Below are 16,614 nucleotides of genomic sequence, written 5' to 3'. Positions count from 1 at the left end.
GAAATGAATACAAAATTATATAGGTCAATGAATTGAATCTCGAGATTCAAAAAGCAAAATGAAAATGAAAGGGGTAAGGGAATAATTGGTTGGAGAAGGGAAAAGGGTGGGACAGCCTTGGCTTATCCAAGCTCCATGGGAAGAATTGCAATGCAGACCCCTGGGATTCTGGAGCAGCATTGTGCCACCTGCAGCAGAGCTGTGTACAACCTCTGAGGAACAGCTCTTGCAATGTTACTGAACCATGGAGGAAACACTTGGCCACAGTCACCAACTGATAATGTATCTGGAACTGCCTACTATGAGCTGCGCTCTGTCAGCGCTGTCAAGTTATGAAGTCAGACAGATTCAGTTACTGTCCATCGTGGTGTGAAAATACTACAGCTGGGGTTAAGCTTGTGTAGGACCAGAGAGCATAATCTGCAAGAACAGGTGGCATTTTAGATAGAGCGTGTGTGTGTGTGTGTGTGTGTGTGTGTGTGTGTGTGTGTGTGTGTGTATGCGTAGCAAAAGCAAAGACACTGGGGCAGCAATGAGCATTTATGGCAGGGTCCGTCCAAGAGCTCTCAACTCTTTTTTTGACATGCTTCACTTGTCCTAAGGGAAGAAAGCAGCCAGATTGCTCATTTCTCTGCCTTCCTTGCTTGGAATCTGTGAGGAAGCTTCTACCTCTTCCCTATTCATCACCTCATTGTGTTGTGTCTTTCTTATGTGCCACCAGGAGCTCATGTTTAATAAGACCTGAGCTGGTGGCCAAGGCCAGATGGGAATCCATGGAAAGTACACAGGAAAGGAGGAAAGAAAAGCAGGAAAGAATGAGTGCGTTGCAATTCCAGACTCTAGAGCTCAGGATACTGGGGGCAATGGGACCAGAGAGCTCCATGTATTGGGAGCCAATGAAGGCCAGAAATTCCTTCAGAAGTCATAAGATGAAGGGAGGTTGGTTTCACCAAAAGCAGTGGAAATAGAAATTCAGAAAGCAGGGCAGATACATATATTCAGACAGAGGCCTCTATAATTCAAGTATTTCTAGGACAATCTTTCTTACTAAACTGGGGAACCCAGGTTGTGTTTATTTGTTCATTCAACACACATTTATTGGGCACCAACCATGAGCCAGGAACTGCTTTAGGCATTGGGGTGCACAAGACAGATGAAAATTTCTGTTTCTGGGGCTGTAGCTCAGTGACAGAGTGACTGCTTAGCATGCACAAGACCCTTGTTTCCACCCCTAGCACGTCAAGGAAAGAAGAGAAAAGAATAGAAAAAGAAAATCCCTGTATTCACAGAGCTTATGATCCAATGGGGGAGGCAGACAATTAATATATAAACCAGTAAAACAGATGGCATGTCAGAGGTGTTAAGTGATAAGGTGCAAAGCAGGCAGAGGGCTAGCTTGTGCACAGGCCACGGCAGGAATAGCCAGGGAAGGTCTTGCAGACAAGGAATTGTAAAACAGGCACTTAAAGGATGTGAAAGAGCAATCCCTGTGGGTACCTGGGAAAGGGGTCCACGCAGGGGAAACAGCAAACTCAAAAGCTTGAAGATTGGGATGCTCCTGGTGCTCTCACAAGTATTGGATTTTAGTATCCCTGAACTAACTGACCTGAGTACAGATAAGCTGTTATTTTCTTTTTTTTTATTATTCATATGTGCATACAGGCTTGGGTCATTTCTCCCCACTGCCCCCAAGCTGTTATTTTCAGTCTTCAAATTTTAGTGGTTTGCATTTCAGACTATGTTAATGTTATCTAACTGTAGCTTCTAAGAGACACCAGTTGTCTAACAAAAATTTTATCTCTCATGACAGCATTACACTTACCATCCCTCCTCTGTCTACATACGGTGTGGAAGGAAAAGCTACTTAAGTGTGTCTTAATCCACAAACTTTGAATTTAAAAGACAATTAGTATCATGGTTTTTAGAAGTAGAAAATTTGAGTCCAGGTTCATTAACAGGATATGTGGCTGACCTGAGTAGTTACTTAACTTCTCTGAAGCCTTTGTTTCTTCATGTGTAGATGAAGATAACAGCAGCATCCAGCACACAAACCAGGAAGGAAATCAAATAAGACTGTGCATTTAAAAAAGTTTATATAGCAGGTACACTAACTGGGCATTCATCTGTTTCTTGATATTATTCATGCATAACAAATCATGTCAACAATTAATGGCTAAAAATAATTGTTTATCTGTTCATATTTCTGAAGTGTACTCAGGGCTTAACTAGGTGGCTCTGCTGATTTTGCTGGTGGGGGGTCACTCTTGTGGCCATGATAGAGCCAATTATATCACATGTCTGACCTTACTCACCCTCAGTTATGGCTTTTGACTGGAGTGTCTGGCTTCCTACCACATGGTTTCTCCCTTCTTAGCAGGATAATCAGTTTTTCTTTTACATGGTGATGGATGTTTTCAAAGAAGAATGACAGTTCTTAGGTCCTTTGAGGCCTGGGCTCAGAAGTCATGCAGTATCACTCTTGCCACATTTGATTGGCCAAAAGGAGTCACAAAGCCACCTGCGATTCAAAGGGAAGAGAAGTGGGCTTCACCTTTTAGTGGGAGGAGCTGTGATGTCACTCACATTACAGAAGGGCTTGCAGTAAGAATGGAAACAAGGCAATCCTTAGAAACAGCACACCAACTTTACCCTCCAGTCTCAGCAAATCACTACATCATGTGCAAAATACGCTCTTCCTTCCCAAGATCCCAGTCAGTTTTCTCATTACGTCATTGACCTTGAAGCCCACTAGCTTGCAATCTGCATCAAGCTCAGAAATCCCTAAGACCTCTGAGCGTGGCTCCTTAGGTGCAGCTTCTCTTGGTGCAAAGACTTTGAACTTAAAAGGCAAATATTCTGTGCCCATATGTCTAAAACCCAACAGCGAGAAAGTAATTAGACTTCATGGGCAGGTTTACTAAAAATGAAGAGGATGGGACCCGCAAAGTAACTGCAGAAAAATTATGAAGTCCATCTGCTTGCATGTTTGGTTATTCTATATGGATCAGAAAATGTTCTTGACAGGGTCTTGCTCCTGCTCCCTGAAATGATTATCCAGTCCATTGTTTTTATAACTGTTAGGTATCCCCCTGGACTCTTGGCTGTACTCTCTGACATGTATTTTCTTTCCTATAGGAAATGGTCCCATGTCTGTAGCAAAGTAGTTTTCTTAGCCTGATTCCTGCCTCTAAAAAGTGGACGTCTAGAAGACTCTTTTTAACTTTGACTTGTCTCTTCATTTTTAGTCCAACCTTGATAAAACTCTCTAAAAATCTGTGGGCTTCAATGAATCTTATTGGAGTTCACTCCATGTTCCCAAAGCCATGAGTATAATTTCTTTTGAAAGAGACCTCTCTTGGTGTTGCTGTAGATTGTATCTGCAATGTTCTCGCAATGGCCATGTATTAAAGGCTTAGTCACCAGCTGGCACTATTAGGAGATGACAGAATCTTTAGGAGATAGGGACTAGTGGGAAGTCTTCCGACTTGAAGGGGATAACGGGATCCCCATCCATTTTCTTTCATTTCTGGACATGAAGTGAATGAGTTTCCTCTGTCATATGCTCCTGACATGATGTGCTGCCTTGCCACAGGCCCAAAAGCAATGGGGTCAACTGATCATGGACTAAAATCTCTCAAATGGTGAGCTAAAATAAACCTTTCCTCTTTTTTAAGTTGGTTATCTCAGGTATTTTGTCACACAAGTGTGTTGATCTGCCACAACCAGATCCCAACTGAGAGAATCTAGTTGCTGCCTTTCTGAAGTTTGCCAACAGATTTTACAAGAATGCCCTTGTTTGATCTTCATGTTGAGGCGATTTCTCCTCTAAGAAACTTTGACTAGACAGACTAGGGATGAGAAACAGTTTAATTTTTTCTAAACCAGCAAATTCTGGGCCTTCTCTTTTTTCCCCCCCAAAATCTGCTTGAAAAACTGAGCGGTTTCTTTCTTAGCTCTGGTAGTTCCTTATCATACACAGCTGGAAACATCCCACTGATGTTTCAACATTGCATTGAGAGAGCTTCTTAACTTCATCAACAAGCTCATTAAGTAGTCTCTCTTTCAAGTTACCATAGGCAATGTTTTTTCAATTATTTTGCCACTCCTTAACACAGTTGCCCTTTCTCTAGTCTCTAATAATTTCTCACTATCTTTCTAGCATTTACTAAAAGATTATTCATCATTTCTCCAGGTTCTACTAACAACCCACCCACTACTTTTCTAGCTCCTACCTGCTGTCTTGTCCCAAAGCCAATGCCATAGGTTTTGGGTTTTTGTTATGGCGGTACCCCTTTTCTAGATATGAAATGTTTTAGCTGTTATCTATTGCTGTGCAGCAAATCACTCCAAATTTTTGTGGTTTCAAACAAGAACCATTTATTTGCTCATTTTTTTTTTTGTGGCTCAGTGATTTGGGCAGGCTTAGTTTGGAAGGCTTATCTCCATTCCACATAGTGTTGGCAGAGTTAAATCATATACTTGCGGTCAGTTGTCAGTTTGTGAGATGGATCATCAATGTGGCCTCACTCATATCCCATCCAGTTGGCTGGGTCTATCAACTGAGGTGCTTCTGTTCTTTTCCATGTGGCCTCTCTTCCAGAAAGTCTGGGCTTTCTATGTGGTGGTGGCAACATTCCAAGAGAATAAGCCTCAGTGTGTGAACACTTATAAATTCCTGGTTTGTTTCACATTTGCTAATGTCCCATTGGCTGAAAAGAAAGCCACATGGATGAACTCAAAGTGGACTAAGCATGGGAATAGGTTTTGTGAGGCATGATCCATTGGGGACCCATTCATTCTACAATCCATCACATTTCAGGTCCTCATGGATCTGTTCTTGCTGACATTCATACTTGGTTTGTGTTAAAAAAGTTCTGATGCTTACCCTTACCCTGATCTTGTTCTCTTCTTCCAGATATGTGGGAGGATTACAATTATTTCCCTGTCCTCCTTAAGAGCAGAGTCATAAGACCAGACTAGTGGTGCCAGTGGGTTACGGGTGAAGAGTTTAAGGTATTTCTGAAGAGACAATATAATTGCTGGCATGAGCATTTACAGACTTGTGTTTCCTTCTACACCATGAGAACCCTGAAGCTTCTGTTGAGAACATTGTAGTTTCTTTTGACTGGCTGGGAGTTTAATGATGAGTACAGGAAACAGAGTCCCTTACCTTAATCTCCACACTTTGCACCTATGCAAAGAGCTAGAAATGGGCCTTTACAGTCTTAAGCCATGAGACTTTGGTTGTGTTGGTTACCATAGACTAATACACAGCCTATATTGATGAATACAGATCCTCAGTTTCTCTGAGCCCTGGGTCAGGTCTAGCTCCCAACAAGAAAGGGAGTACATAGACCATTGAGTCTTGAACAGAAAAGATGGAGAAACAGGGGAAGGAAAATAACACTGAGCCAATGAGGAGCCTGCCTTTTTTTCACCAAGCATTTATGAAATGCCATCTGTATGCTAAAGCTCCTTGTACTGCCCAGAGTATATGAAGATGCATAAGTCCTATGGTGTGAAGGTGAACAGGCTACGAGGAAAGCTGAACATAATCAATGAACCACAGGAAAGAGTGATGACAGCCACTGAACAGTGGTACTGATTTTTTAGTTTCTTTTGTAATTGACTAATTGTGTCTGTGGCAATTTCCATAGGGAGATTCTAGTCATGGAGTCTGAGGTGGTAGACTCTTTGGAGTAAGTGTGTGGCTAGCCTCCCAAGGTGACATCGTTGAAGGCGAGCACTCATCTGGATTCATAAGGTTTGTGGATTATTTAAAAGTCAGTCTCATTACTTTATAATCACATTTCAGATTCAATCCTTAAAGACGACAAATACGGAGATATAACACAGCTCTTCTGAGGATGCGTTTTGCAATTTTGAGGCAAGAACTGTGGCTGACATGGGAAGGTGCTTCTGAACATTCAGTGTCAGCCCAGAGCCAATGGCCATAGGAGGTTGGACAGCATTCATGGCTAAGCTTTAAGATTCTGACACAATAAAGTATAGGAAGGTATTAACCCATGAAATAATGACTTCCAACTAGAGTTGGTTCTTGCATTTTAAAGGCAGATCTGCCTTGGAATGTCTGGGATCAGCAGGCTGAAGTTGTTCAGGAGGGCATTTCCTAAGATCAGACCCAACAGCATACTGCCAGTTGGAGTGTGGGACTTAACCAAAAGGTGGGAGCCAGGTAGGGGTTGTGGATGGGGTAGAGTTTAACTAGACATAATGGGTGCGGATTTTATTCTATAACCTGAGATATAGTTCCAATTTAGTTTATTCTGAGCTCACCAGAATTATTTCAGGCCAATGGAAAATTCAATCTTAGTCAAAATTGGGGTCCTTTCTTTCCACACTATGCCTTGAGTTGTGAGTCATAAAACCATAAAAAGTGTAGAATGTTTTGCAGGGTACCCTCTGGTGTTCAGTCCACAAGAATGTGGCCACTTTTGAAGCTCACATAGTCCCTTAAGGCTCAGCTGCCTTTGTGTAAGCTGGTGCCTATGACCAACTTGTATGAGCAGTAGCCCTTTGCCTAGGTTGTAATCACCTAGATGTACCCCAGAGAGCCATTTACCTCTGAGACCCGGCATCTCCTACAGATCATGTAAAGGAGGAGGACATGGATGTTTTCAACTCCTGGATTCTATGCATCTTTGTCCCCACCTAGTCTTATCTTTCCAGCCCTCTCTAATATCTGGCTGTCATGGTGCTGTCCCTCTGCTGGCTCAATCCTAAGCCTCAGTAACATCCTCTTTTCCAACAACCCATTATTTTTGTTTTTTTTCAAGATCGTACACTTTGAAAAACAAAGGTGTTTTTAACCTTATGGGCAAAAGAAGCACACTTTCTAGGACTCAGAGCCTTACTCTCTTGGAAAGAAAAAAGAGAAAGTAAGAAAAAAATAAATACACACACACACATATCTATCTATCTATCTATCTATATATGTACATATGCATATATTCATTGTTACCCATGTGTGTATTGAACATAAAAAGAGGAGTAAGAGATTAGGTAAATGTTTTTGACAATGGTCAAACAGGCTACAGAGTGGTCACCATTGCAGAAGCATTACTTCCAAGACCATGCAACATGCCACCATGCTCTCGGTTGTCTTTCACCCATAGGGATAGGCTTCTAAAGTAACCAACTGGAGCTAGGCATGCAGCGTGTCAGGGTCCAGGAGGAATTTTCTACAACTGGAAGACTTCTAAAGGGTTGCTTTTTCTATTCCATGGCTGAGATAATCAGTTTTTTGTCACTGTGACAAAATACCTGAGACAAACAAGTTAAAGGAAGAGGATTTATTTTGGCTTATGGTTTGAAAGGTTTTAGTCCACAGTTACTTGACCCTGCCACTTTGGGCTGGTGGTGAGGCAAGCAGCCTGTGGAGAGGCAAAGCTGCTCACAGCATGTTCAACACATAGAGGAAGAGAGAGGGGGGTGGGGAGGGGGTGGGGAGGGGTTGGGGAGGGGGCGGGGAAGGTTGGGATCTCCCAAGATCTCCTGGGAGGGCATACTCCCAATCACCTAACTTTCTCCAATTAAGCCCCGCCTCCGACTTTTTCCACCACCTCTCAATACTGCTATTAACTGGGACCAAGCCTTTAACACATGGGTCTTTGGGAGACATTTGAGATCCTAACCATAACAATAGCTTTTGATAGCATTTATCTGGAGCCTGCCATGTGTCAGATGATGTGTGAGACATGTGGAGGGCTCTGGGCTCAGGCAGGAATAGCCATAATGTGGTGAAGGCTTAGGCAAAAGGATGCTAGGACTCTGTGTTTGGCCCTGAAGGCAGTCCTCAAGCTTGTGTCCGTTCCAGTGTTGGGGGAACCTGTCAGGACTTCAGGCAGCAGTCTGGTTCCCCCAGCCGGGTCTCAAACCTCCCTGATTGTGTTTCCCTAAGAGCTCCTTCAGATATGGTCTCTGCTGTCTTCAAGATAACCTCGGAATCCGGGTCTCTTCACTTTGTAATTTGCTGTTACAAGATTGTTTTCTCCCCTTCCTTGTCACTGTGGCCCTCAGGTCAGATACTTCCCTCCATGGTCTGAGACTGGAGAGTTGTGGTGCAGGATCCTTGTGGCCCCCACAGCACCCCATCACATTCAGATGCAGGTAGAGTGGTCAGCAGGGGCGCCTGTGCAGACGGCTGGAGGATGCGCTCTGTGCACTCACTGCCCTCCCCCAGTCATGAGCAAGGCCACAGGGGGACTCTCCACTTCTGGGACCCCCAGCTTCATTGGAAGTTAGGTTCAACTTTTTCCATGGTCTCTCATTTTTAAGACATCTCTTTCTCTTTTTCTTCCAGATTTTCCCTTTTAGCAATGCTCATCTGCTTCTGGGGTGCCAGCCTCTTCCTCCTCTTCTTTGTTTTTCCTCTTCCTCATCTTCCTCCTTCCCTCTCCTTTTTTCCTCTTCTCATGTAGGTCTACAGATTTACAATAGTCCTAGCCATTGAGATCACAGGTCCAGAGCTAGCTTGGAGTGAAATATCATAGATTCCTGTACGAGGTTATTTTTAATTCCATTTTACATGCTTAGTTACCATAATGGATTAACTGGTTTGTGCAACTTCATTAAGTGTGTAGAAGTATAGAGTTGCCTAGAGCATCTGGTAGGGGGTGCAAGACCCTGAGTGGAAAAGATTCTCTAGCCACCCTCAACTTGACTCAGAGTTCCTTTCTCTTGCATGTCTGTGGACTATTTCATCATCACATTTGGGTAAACTTCTGTTTGCTAGTTTCTCTCAGTGCCTGACTGGTGCATCTTTATGTGTGATTCTGGATCCCTAAGAAGGAACCCCAAGATCTAGTTAATGATAACAGGGATGGCAAAGGGAGCAAAGATTTCCTGCTGTCTTTGGATTGACATTTTCATCTCAGAGTCTCTCATGTGGGAGCGCCCTAGGTGAGCATGGGTTAGAGGTTTCCAAGTCAGCATTATTAGTGTCCAAAAGAGAGGGAAAAAGTGTTTCTTCTCTTTATTTGGTCCTTTCTTGGTAACAGAGGTCTCAGTTTTATTTTTCCAGAATAATCTAGACTCAATTTCTTAGTTCCCCGGAAGAAAACTAGGCCCAAGACACAGGGATCCAATTTTAGGCAGTGTTAAGACACACTGGTATCTTCTCTCTTCTCTGTGTTATTTGATAGCATTTGCAAGTGCTCATGTCAGGGGAAGCTTTGTAATCCTTAAAATCTGTCACCTAATTTTTCTATTTATATGTCTTTATGTTTGACTAATTCATTTCAGAGAAATAAAACCATAGCCTCCTGGTGTCAGTGTCAGAGCTGGCTCCCAATCATGTGGGTGGCAAAGATGGAACAGGAAGAGGCTTCCTTAGCTCCTGCAAGGATCATGGAGGTGGAAGGAAGGTCAGAAGCATTCATGCTGGGGAAAATCTAAAGATAGAGAAACTGGAGTCTCTTCTGGAGACTTAGAAACTTGCAGAGACCAGTCAGTGAGCAATAGCTGGGAGAAGAGATCATTGGGGTTGCTGTGGGTCTGGTGAACCCATAGATGCCTCTGGCTATGTCTTATCTTCCTCTTGCCATTTTGCTTTGATTACTTTCCACTGTCATTAATTCTGCATTCATATTAGTGCCATGAAATGTAATTGGTTCAGATATGTCTCCGTCCAAGTCAATCTCAGATGCTGTGGTTGGCTGGTTAAACTGGGAAGCTGTCATAGAGGTATGGGGTTGTATTTAATTCTAATGCTTTGGACAGAGTACAGAGAAAGACACTCCATGAACCTCACTGATGGAGAAGAAGCAAGCAGGGTATGTTTTTAGGACTAGAGTGACCTGTGGTTTGTCAACTATTTATCCATGATACCTAAAGTATAAACTTTTCCTTAGTGGATGCCTTTAATCCTTCTCATGTTCTGATGCCAACAGCTTATTATGCCAAAGATGCTTAGTAAATGTTCGATGCTCTGGAAATAACACTTCTTTAACACAGCACAAGTTTCTTTGTCTCTGCCATTCCCACCATTAATGGCTTTGTGGCAGGAAGGGATTTCTTTCCTGGGGATTGTGTTAGTCAGATGTTTTGTCACAGGAACAAATACCTGAGATAAACAATTTAGAGGAGGAAAGTTTTATTTTGGCTCGTGGTTTTAGTCCATAATCAGTGGTCTGTTGTTTTGGGGCTATGGTGAGGTAGACCACCATGGCAGAAGGGTGTGGTAGAGGAAAGCTGCTTACCTTATGGCAGCCAGGAAGCCAGAGAGGAAGACAGGGAGGGTCCAGGGAAAGATAAAGCTACCTAGGACACACTCCCAACAACCTACTTCCCCAGCCAGGGTCACCTCTTAAAGTTTCCAGGATCTTCCAAAATCGTGTCACCAGCTGGAATCAAACCTTCAACACATGAACCTGTGGGACACATTTCATATTGAAGTCATAATGTGGATCCAGACTGAAATATGGAGATTGGTTTGATAACTTCCCCAAATAAACACTAACCAACAAATAACAACAAAACCAACTCAAAAGTATGGTCTAAGAAGTTTTGGATTACTGTCTTGTATGATGGACAAGAATGAGATACCTTCTCCCCTCCAACAAAGGTGATGCTAATTCCAAAAAACATGCTGGGTGTTGTGATACACACTTGTAATCTCAGTGCTTGGGAGTTTGAGGCAGGAGGATTGTGGTTTGAGGCCAGTCTGGGCTATGTAGTGAGATCCTATAGCAAAAACCACATCATACACACAGAGAAAAAGAGGAAGAGGGAGAGGGAGAAGATGAGGGAGAGAGAGAGAGAGAGAGAGAGAGAGAGAGAGAGAGAGAGAGAGAGAGAGAGAGGACTCTAAGAAACAGCAAGTGATAGTGGCTCAGGCTCCAAACAGAACCATAACACTGATTTGAGCATTAATCGCTGTTTAAACAATTGTGACTTGAAATTTTCTTCTTGAATCATTCCACTCTCTTAAGTTATTTTGCACTCTTTTGTTCTGGACCACTCTTTTGAGGCCACGGTAATGCAGATGTCTGATCAGGACAGCTTTCTACAGCTTAGATCTTGGGAGCTGAACCCCTCAGGAAATGAGGTTCTCTCTGTGGGCAGCGTCAGTGGGAGCAGTGATGAAAGAGGCAGGCTGAGACTCTTCACTCGAAGGAGAGGATTAATTATGAATCTCGTCCAACTTCTCTATCCCTGCCTAGCACTATCACCAATAATTAAGAGCTGACAACACAGCCGTTTTCAATGAGAATTTTCACCTGGGAAATTCAAAGTTAGAAACCTCATCTGAAGATCCATCTTAACACCATGGTAGCAAAGTGCGATGAATCCACTGGATGCTTGAATGTCAAAGCACTTGAGAAAATATTCAAGAGGACAAATGTGTTACAGTGGAACAACGTAGGGCTTAGAGGCAGACAGGGTTTAATTTTGCGTCCTGGTCCTCCCACACCATAGTCATATCGTGTGCAGCAAGTGATGTCAACTTTAGGATTCTTCATTTTCTCAGCTGTAAAAATGAAGGTTAATAGACTACCCACTATACAGTGAGCAACTATGATTAATTATCGTGAAATGGAGATAATATAATAGCCATAACTTTAGAGAGCCTCAACTGTGATGTTTTGTATGTTGTTATCTGCATCTCACTTTAATCCACACAATATCTGAGTAAGAAAAGATCTGAATCAAATTTCTCTTCCATATCTCTCTGTGAAGCACACACATGTATACATATGCATACCTATGACATTTAGGAAAATGAAATATGTCAGAGTAGAAATAGGAAAATAATAAAGGTGGGGGTGAGACCGGCACTTAGAGGCATGGAATGCATTTGGAAGCATTAAGTGACATGTGTGACATGTGCCTTAACCTTCATAATCCCTCCACCACCTCCCTAGAGACAGTCAAAATCTAGATCAGATTTGGTATTACAAAATGGAGCTTTGTGAACCAAGAGGAAATTAATCACCTGAATAGACCTATAACACAAAATGAAATTGAAGCAGCAATCAAGAGTCTCCCCAAAAAGAAAAGTCCAGGACCTGATGGATTCTCTGCTGAATTCTATCAGACCTTTAAAGAAGAACTGATACCAACCCTCCTTAAACTGTTCCACGAAATAGAAAGGGAAGGAAAACTGCCTAATACATTTTATGAAGCCAGTATTACACTTATCCCAAAACCAGGCAAAGATACCTCCAAAAAGGAGAACTATAGGCCAATCTCCTTAATGAACATTGACGCAAAAATCCTCCACAAAATAATGGCAAACTGAATTCAATAATGTTATCATTCGCTGGTAAATGGATGGAATTGGAGAACATCATTCTGAGTGAGGTTAGCCTGGCCCAAAAGACCAAAAATCGTATGTTCTCCCTCATATGTGGACATTAGATCAAGGGCAAACACAACAAGGGGATTGGACTTTGAGCACATGATAAAAGCGAGAGCACACAAGGGAGGTGTGAGGATAGGTAAGACACCTAAAAAACTAGCTAGCATTTGTTGCCCTTAATGCAGAGAAACTAAAGCAGATACCTTAAAAGCAACTGAGGCCAATAGGAAAAGGGGACCAGGAACTAGAGAAAAGGTTAGATCAAAAAGAATTAACCTAGAAGGTAACACACATGCACAGGAAATCAATGTGAGTCAACTCCCTGTATAGCTATCCTTATCTCAACCAGCAAAAACCGTTGTTCCTTCCTATTATTGCTTATATGCTCTCTACCACAAAATTAGAAATAAGGGCAAAGTAGTTTCTGCTGGGTATTGAGGGGGTGGGGGGAGAGGGAGAGGGCGGAGTGGGTGGTAAGGGAGGGGGTGGGGGCAGGGAGGAGAAATGACCCAAGCCTTGTATGCACATATGAATAATAAAACAATAAAAAAAACCAGCAAGAGTCATAGATGTTGGGGAAAGTCTTGTAAAGAGGTTTGTCCAGAAGAAGTCTGAAAAGTCAGAGAGTAGAGAGAGAAGCTGCATAAAAGACTTCCAGTCAGCCAGGTGCCGGGGTACATGCCTGTAATCCCAGCTCTTTGGGAAGCATAAATAGGAGGATTGTGGTCCAAGCCCACCCAGAAAAAAAAAACAAAACAAAATGGAGCTTTGAAATACATAAGCAAGACTGTCATTTGAGAGAAAAAGACTCCTTGGGGTCAAAAGTCAAGATCTTGAAGGAAACAGAGCATGAAGTTTCTGGAAAGAACAAATGGGAGCCTGACCATTTAGCCCAACTAGGCAGAGCTCACTGTGGCTGGCAGACAGAAGAAGCAGAAGCAGCCAGAGGTTTAGGCACTGTGTGCCCCCCAGGCGAGGCCACCGGCCCTAAAATAATCTGTGAGGAGCTGGGCATGGTGGCTCACACCTGTGAGTCTAGCATTCTGGAGGCCGAAGCAAGAGGATTGTGAGTTAGAGGCCAGCTGGGGCTATGTATCAAAATCTTGTGTCAAAACAGAAACAGACACAAAATCAGGAAGAAAGGAGAGGATGTCAGTGATGATGAGAAATCACAGAAATGAGGATCAAACCATCCACACAACTGGTGACCAGGGCCAGAGGCAACCCATTGCTCTGTCCTCGTCCATTCTGGATGCTATAATAATTTATAAACAGCAGAAATTTATCACTCACAGTTTTGGAAATAAAAAGTTCAAAAATCAAGACACTAATAGATCTGGTGTCTGATGAGGGATAGGTCTCTGCTTTAAAGATGGTGCCTTCTCTGTGTGTGTGTGTGTGTGTGTGTGTGTGTGAGCAATACTGGGGTTTGAACTCAAGGCATTGTGCTTGCGAGGCAAGTACTGTACCATGTGAGCCACACTGCCAGTCCAAAGATGGTGCCTTCTTGCTATGTCCTCATATGGCTAAAAATGGAAGGACAAAAATGGCCAAGCAAGAGGGAGAGAGATGATGGGGGCAATGTAAATAATATACAATATAAGTCTAATAGGAACTGTCACTATGAATCTTTCCTGTAAGATGTATATTTCCTAATAAAAATTTCTATATAAAAAAAGAACTGGGTTAAAAAAATGGTCAAGCAAGCTCCCTCAAATCCTTTTTATAAGGTCACTCATCCCACTATGAGCTAATCACTTCTCAAAGTCTCCACCTCCGAATATATTCCCATCCTCCAGCCTGTGGTCAGAACTGGATGGTCCAAAGTTCTTATTTATAGTATAAACCTCATGCCATGATCCTTCGAAGGCTGTGTCATTTAATACTGCTATGACTTAAATGGACACTTAAAATGTGCTTTCCCCTCTGTTCTCTCTGCTGTGAGTCTCAGCAATCTAATCAGAAGTTCCTAAACCAAACCTTGGTATTTTTTGTTTCCTTTTATGTTGTTGTTCTGTGAAATCAAACTAAATTTGGCCTGACAAAGCCTCCATACTCCTTCTTAAGTGAACTGCAACTAAACTCAGTACATAAACAAACTGAAAACCTAACTTAGGAATTTGCCTTTGTAACAAATAGCTATATCTTAGCCAATCACAGCAACTTAGCTTTAGTCAAATTTGATTCTAATAAGGCAAATACCAGGTTTTAAGCAACTGAGATGCTCTGTACCTTATTTCCATTTTCTGCCATATCACTTTTTCTGTCTATAAATATTGTCTAGCCATGAGGCAGCTCTAGAATCTCACTGAACTCTTCTGGTCCTAGGGGATTTCCTACCTGATTTCCGAATCAATCTTTGCTTAACTCAACTCTGTTCAATTTAGTTTGTCTAAAGTTTTTCTTTTAACAGTTGTAACAGTGCTTCCTAGAGGGAGGAAATGGAGGTTTCTAGTAGGATTTGAATGGCGACTAACCAGTCATCCACAATATTATTTGCCTACAGATACATGTCGTATGTTCTAATAACTTCTTGGGATAAGACCTAAAGTTTTTTTTTAAGATCTTCAAGGCCAATGCCAAGGGAAAAATAATTTCAAGATTAATAATGTCTGAAATTTTTAAAAAAATGTAATTGTTTAAGGGTGGCAGGACTTTCTCTGATTTGAGATCCATAAAAGTTCTACCAGGGATTTTCACAGAAATATACTGTCATGAAGTTGGTAATACTCAGGAAATCTTGACAATGGACAAAACAATGCCTTCTCTCCAGTCACTGTTTATGACGTAGTCTAAGTGTGTCATTAAGTGAGCTGTAAACCATCAAAATATGTAATAGTAAGTTTAAAAAAACCTTCCTCAAGGGTTTAAATCTGATGAGCTTATTTGACCCAAGAATAAATTTAAGAGTACTTAGAGCACTTTTTCCTCAAAGTGTAGACATTTGAGAAATGAGATTTCTCTCATGGTATGCTTTAAATGCAGATTCCTAGGTCCCACTCTGAACAGATGAATTGTGTTCTCTAAGAGTAAGACCCAGGACTGTATTTCAAACAAGTCTCCTAGGTGATCCTATGTATACTAGCTGATTTTTCACCTTTTATTCTATGCCATAGACCCTTGGCAGCAAGGAGAAGCCTGTAAACCAAAAATAATGTTTTTAATGCAGAATTCAAATACACAAGATTGTGAAGGAAACCAATTATGCTGAAAACAATTACTAAAATAAACTTGGGAGAAGAAATAGCTGTGTTTCCTCATTGATGCATTAAAAAACAAAATCTAACAGCAGGTCTAAAAACCTTAATGGATTTGAAGAAATGATGAGTATAAATGATATTTTGAGATGTGTGAAACTCCTGTCATGTGACATGATATGAAAGCTTGTGACTTCCCTTGTGACAAAGTCAAGGGTACTGCCAGTCTTCCTGTGGCTTTTGCCTACAGTCATAATTAAAGGAAGTTAGTGAAAAAGTACAGATATTTTTTTCCCCTCAACCTCATGACCCCTTTCAATGTATAAACCACAGATTATACATGTGTGGTGAGGTAGATGAAATGCATGACCTTTTGGACGTCTTAACATAAACAAATGTAGGTGTGTATGCACATGCCCGCACACGTATGTGGTATTTTTGTAACTACTCCTGACATAGATTGAAAATTGGCTATTTAAAGTTATAGTCTTGGTGAGAATGAGTGCAGCTAGCCCATTGTTGGCATTTCTTGACAGTCATATGCTTTGGCAGTCACAGAGACCAAGGCTAGGTTAAAGTAAAAGTATGGAAATGAGCATAAACACATTCAGAGCGTGTGACTGGTTATTTGGAGCAAGTACTTTCAGCCTTCCTCCATGAGAATATGAGGTCTGTTTCAGAATGGGCACAAATAGGTAGGTGATCGAGGTCCAAGTTCTGTATATGGAGCATCCTAACAATGGTTTTGTCCTGGAAAGATTTCAAGGGTTACCAGTCACCCATGGAGACCATAAAAACCCCAACAAAAGACAGCAGTGCTTTCCAAATTGTGTTCTGCAAAACATGTGTCTGAGAAGATGTTCAATAAAAACATGTTTTTGTGGTCAAATTAATTTTGAGAAATGTTTCATCCTAAATATTTCCTCTTGATTATTTAAGGCCGACTGGCAATGCTGAGAAATGAGTAGGTGAGTAAACCTGTTTTATTTTGCCTAGCTCAGTAGTTTCCTATCTGCAGTAGGCATCTGAGGACACATTTAATGAATGCCTACCCTCTGAGTTATGCATTAACTGGTCTGGAATGGACATCAACTT

The sequence above is a fragment of the Castor canadensis genome, chromosome 14 (assembly GCF_047511655.1).
Source record: "Castor canadensis chromosome 14, mCasCan1.hap1v2, whole genome shotgun sequence".
NCBI lineage: Eukaryota > Metazoa > Chordata > Mammalia > Rodentia > Castoridae > Castor > Castor canadensis.
Note: the sequence above shows the minus strand (reverse complement) of the source record.